Below are 6,000 nucleotides of genomic sequence, written 5' to 3'. Positions count from 1 at the left end.
GAAGGGGTTTATATGCTTGAATGGAGACGATATTTCTGTGGTAAAATAGAAGTTCAAGAAAGAGCTAACCATCATTTATTGATATAAAATATTTAAGGCCTTATTTTTAAGCATTAAAATTGAAACAGGTTCACTGCAGGATTCCAGATAAGTTCACTTGAGGTTGATCTGTTTTAGAGAAAAATGTGGTAAAGAAATGCATCCTGAGATCACCTACCTCCTTTATCAATTTTTTAATCATTAAAAACCAGTGTTTTCAGAGGCTTCTCTTGACATTTTTATAAGAACGTGGCCATAATTGACAAACAGAATAAAGGCTAAAAGTAAAATTCCCCGTGGATTAACATTTTTAGAAAAAGTGGGTATTACCAATGTGTTAAAATAATTTTTAACATTAAATTGCCAACACCATGGAAGCAACTTAAACTTATAAGGTCATTTGGTGTCATTCTCTATCATGATTGAATGGTCATACCCTCAGTGCAGACCAACAAGCTGAAAATAAAACTGGACAAAAGGTCTATGTTTCTGCAAGACAGTTCCAGAGATTTTACTGTTTTTTTAATCCTAGATATATTATAAATTATACATATATTAGAATTATACATATTACACAATGCATAATTATACTATTAATTTTCAAGTGAACAATGCAAATTACAGTAGATATACAGCTCCCTGTCCCAAAATAAATTATTAACATAGTTAAATTCAAGAAGGCTTGTGTGATTCATAGATGGATCCGGGAGAAAGTATTGCAAAAGCTTTTTTTTTTTCTCTTCTAAATTGGCTTCTCTGCTATTCTTCAAACATCTAATATAGTCCAATATTAAAGAATGCAGATATTTTTCAAAACGAATTTGGAAGGTTTTCCTGATTTTTCTTATTGTGTCATGCCTTTTTTGAGTCATTGAATTGAAATCAAATGTTTATCTTTGATATAATTCAATGCAATGAACATAAGTAGCATAAACACTATCATTTCCTACGGTGGTATTCATTCATTCTTCCACTTAGTCTTCCATTAATTTATTCAAGCACCTATATCTTGGGTGGCCACTCTGTGTCAGGAATTGTGCCAAACACGAAGGAGACAAAAAATTAGGCTGTCAAGTTCTCTTTTTTTTCATGCAGCTTCTGATATAAAAGTGTAAGCAAACTCAACAAGCAGGTAGTTTGCAGTATACGTAATAATGAAATTCAAGGGTGCTATAGAAGCAAATATGCAAAATGACTGTTGGAAATCACAAAAGGCTGACCAAAGAAAGAGGAGTCTAAGTTGGCAACTGAAGGATTACTAGGATTCTAGATAGTCAATGCTTGGGAAGAGTGTTTCAGGTAGAAAAAACAAAAACTCAAAATAAAACAATAAGCGGGAAGACACAAAGAAAGATAACTATGGTTTAAATCTGGATTTTTATGGAGGAAATGGTGAAGGCAAAGAGCAAGGGCCAGATCACAATTGTTTTGTATGGACTTTAAGGCAGGAACGATTAATTAAATACACAGGAACTTAGGAGACTATGACCTTTCATTCAGCTAACAGGTACACACATTGGGCCACTTGTGTCTGTGATACATGTACTACACATGATATTTAAATATCACATTGGCATTGAGAAAACACACATCTATCCAGCATTCTACATTGCTAAGTGGGAAAAAAAATATCCCTTCAGGAGCTTAGGTCAGTCTTTGAAAGCTGAAAGTTATATTTAGAGGTACCAAAGGAGAAAGATGGAAACAATAGAAGAAAATTCTTAGAAAAAAGCTAGGCATGCTAGTACCCAGATCAACACATTTTTCTTTCACATTTTTTTATATTATTTTTTTCTTCTGCAAATAAAAAGGCAATTAGAAAAAAGATATTTTTTATCTCCTGGATTCTATTTATTTCCTCCACGAACCCTCCACTATTCTTGTTTTTATAGTTATATGCATAATTCATTTATATATAATGTATATTATTTATATAAAATCATATAGAGAGATGTATGCAACATTTCATAGATATATGCAGACTTCAGGAAGGGAAAACTGTCATTTGAATTAGCTGATAAGAAAAAAAACTTATCTATTCACTATGTTTTGGGGAATAAAATATTACAATTTTAAACTTTTATTAATTTAGGAATTGTAAAGTACAATTTTTTTGAAACTGATTTACAGTGATATGTCCAGCATTAGTGACAATTCAGTGTGTAAATTCAGAAAGCTCACTTTATAAATTGTCTAGAGTTTTTTCATTTTGTAACTTAAAGCTATCTATTAGGGCTATTGTCAGGCTTTTTTGGTTTTATCTAAGGCTACTTCTAACCTCTATTTTCAAGACTCCTGGAATTAGACAAGTAACAGCATTAGTATAGTTGATGGTCTTGTCTGCAGAAATGGTAATAGGCTTCAGAAGATTAATAGCATGAGTAAGGTTTTACAATGGAACATCTGCAGAATAACCATTAAGCATATTTGTCATGGTAATTTTATTTGTGGCTCCTATAGCAGAGTTATCAGTAACCAGCTAATACTTTGTACTGACCAAATATGTATTTGAAAACCTGGTTTTCCCATGGATATGTGCTACAGAATGAGGCATTGGTATTTGGGTTATGAATAATTCAAGCAGAACATAATTGACCATTATAGTAGTAACATTACAATTTCAATTCACCTGTATTGTGCCTTGAATTGAATATTTAACAGAACCCAATAAACTTAACTAGCTAATTAATACTAATCAGTAAGAAAATTATATTAACACATTAATTCATTATAAATATGAACTGAACCAATATTTTAATGTTTTCTGATCATTTTAACAAGGGAAATATACTTTCAAGGTGAATTACATTTTCATTTCGTTAGGAATATAGATAGTAGCCACATTAATTATAAAGATACATGCACCTTATATGATCCTTTCAAGCTCAGTAGGGTACAGTTATGCATGGTACCAGACAACACAAAGTAGCAAAGCCTCCATTTCTGAGCATCCCAAGTAATCACTGATGAATCCATTTCACATGTCCACCTGCAGATGAAAGGTCTGCCTTCACTTGAGTCCATTTTTTCTGTTTCAGTTCAATAGTAGAAGCTGATGTTAAATCAGCAGAGAAAATGACTGTGATAGTACAGGAAGCCTCATACATGAACACAAATTCTAATCCTTGACTCTCATTTTGTCTTGGATCCATATTTGTGGCTTCCCAATAAGAGATATGTACCATTTTCCAACACCTTCTTAGTTTCCTTGTGAAGTCACAAAATGTATTATCTGGGAGGAGATATTTGAGCTGAGTCAGGCTTTGCAGTGGTAAATCCAGATTCATGAAGTACTGGGTAGGTTTGTGAGGGTGATGAGAAGTTCAGTAGGGTGGGGTGACTCTGTGAGTGGCAAGTTGAAGAGAGGATGATGGCATGGTAAAGAGTTTATGATAAAGAGGTGGGCTGAATGTAGAATATGAATAGTTCTCTTTGCTGCATTAATGGGATTTGATATTAACTTGGAGGTGATCAGCATGATTATAAGGTAGGGTATTAACCATTCTGGTGGCTATATGAAAAATGACCTGAGAAAAGATTAGTAACCAAGAAAAATTTTAGGAAACTGCTGACCTCAACAAGATTGTAAATTGGAGAGATTGAGGGCCTAGGAAGGCAATAAATAGGGATTAAGAGATTCTAAGGCTCCTAGTGAGGTAGACTAGATAGGATTTGATGATGTAGGAAGTAGAAATGAGGAATGGAGAATCTAAGATGCAGCCAGTTTTTCCAGCATAGGAGAGAGTGGAATGATCACTTTACTAGTATAACTGAAATTATAAACTGAAGAAAATGCTTCAGTGAGAGAAAAATAAGTTTGGTTTTTGATTTCAGTTTGAGGTCCCTATATAGAACATTTAAGTAAATAGGGACAGTTAATCCTATGTGACAATGAAATTTGGGATAAAGATTGGATACTGAGATATAATCACAGCCATGGGAGTGGATGACATCTTCCAAGAAGAACCAAGAGTAAAAACAGAGGAGTGGGAGATTTCACCTTAAATTTCACCTTGAAAGGGTGGGCAGAGGTAGAGGAACAGAAGGGGAGACCATGGTAGAATAGTCAGAGGTATTGAAGTAAAGGAGAAAAAAACTACTTTGAAAACAAAGAGTAGAAAAAAGACTTTTAGGAATAGCGTGAGTCAATACTGTTAGAGACACTTAAGACCTTTAGGATAATTAAATAAAACACAATTTTAGCCTTTGGCTATAGTAGTTAGCAGAAAATAACATTAACAAAAACATTTTCTGTAAGTGGTGATGGCAGTCAGTCAGTTTTTATCTGACTTATGGCTTCTAGCTTCTTTTATCAAAGAAAATTGAGAAATTTCTTTTTCAAATTAGACACATTGTTTTCAAAGCAGACACATGGCTCAAATAAACAACTATTTGGAATAGTTTAGATAGACATGTGAATAATTCTTACACTTACCAAGGACTTTTTTTGTTTAAATTTACCTGTTTGACAGTCTAGGGCAATACAAATGATTTAAATAATAATTCAACCTTTTGTGTATTAGAGCTGACTTGATATTTATAGAACAAGAATGCCAGAAAGTATAAATAGGCCATTCCCTATGTCCCTATAATATGGCACAGCTAAGCAATTTGTATGCACATTACATTGACTTTTAACCTTGCAAAATTTATTCAGCACATTTATCAAACTAGTAGATGAATATACTACCTGAACTACAAGAAAGACTTTAGAATTAAAAACACAGACTGTTAAGGAATAAAAAGAAACTGAAAAAAATCAACTTCCCAAAATATCAGATGTAGAAGGTTTAATTTACTAGATTAAGGGAACATATTTATTTATGGGAGAGTCAGACCTGGAACCTTCATTGCTACCCTTCATATGTTCTTATTTCTTCTAAAGAAAAGATACAGGGCTTCCCTGGTGGTGTAGTGGTTGAGAGTCCGTCTGCCGATGCAGGGGACACGGGTTCGTGCCCCGGTCCGGGAAGATCCCACATGCCATGGAGCAGCTAGGCCCGTGAGCCATGGCCGCTGAGCCTGTGCGTCCGTAGCCTGTGCTCCGCAACGGGAGAGGCCACAACAGTGAGAGGCCCGCGTACCGCAAAAAAAAAGATACAAATCTTGATGTCCCAATCAAGTTATTTAATTTAATACAAATGATTTTCTTCCACTCATTTGCACAAATGTGTATCGTTTGTCTTAAAAATGCTTAAAAGTTAACACTCACTTTCTCAATGTACTTCCATTTTTTAAAAGGTGTTTTAATAGCAAAGTACTGCGATTTTTAAAACAAATTTAGATCAAAGTATTGACCAGTAATGAAAGATTACCTTTGCATAAAATTTACCAAACTAGAAATAGAGGTATAGTGTTAATTCTGTTGTGCTAAGCCTTCAAACATACAGAGCTGGAGAATATATCCAAAAAGTTTAAGGTGCAAATAACAGAGTATGAGATTTCCCTAGAGTGCAATGCTTGAGTCACCTGCTTCCAAAAATATCAAGAAGACCCACTGTCTCTATTTACCCACTGTCTCTGTTTACCCCTTTCCTATTATGAACTCAGGGTTCCCATAATACTTATAAATGTCTTGAAGGGAAAATTAATTCAGCTCAATTCTATCTTAATACATGTTCTGGTGAAATAGAATTGGCTACTAAAGAAAGAGGCAGGCCATGGTCAATCATGTCTAAAATCACAAATTTCCTTATGCCGTCCCTGTTCCAGTAGAACCATGGATTGTCTCCTTGTGATCATGAATCTTAGAGGGTAGAATTCCTACTCACCAGTGTTATATTTACTGGATGAGATCTGAGTCTGACCAGCCACAGTACCATAAACAAAAGAGGAAAGGAGGCCAGCATCATTTAAATTCCAGCTCTGTCAGTTCCCTTTATTACAGGAATGAGAGGGCAGGGACTGGGTTTTGCCAAGCCTGTTGCTCTGTGTCAACACGGTAGATGATATCCAAAGTGG

The sequence above is a fragment of the Phocoena phocoena genome, chromosome 18 (genome assembly GCF_963924675.1).
Source record: "Phocoena phocoena chromosome 18, mPhoPho1.1, whole genome shotgun sequence".
Classification (NCBI taxonomy): domain Eukaryota; kingdom Metazoa; phylum Chordata; class Mammalia; order Artiodactyla; family Phocoenidae; genus Phocoena; species Phocoena phocoena.
This window is presented reverse-complemented; position numbering follows the sequence as displayed.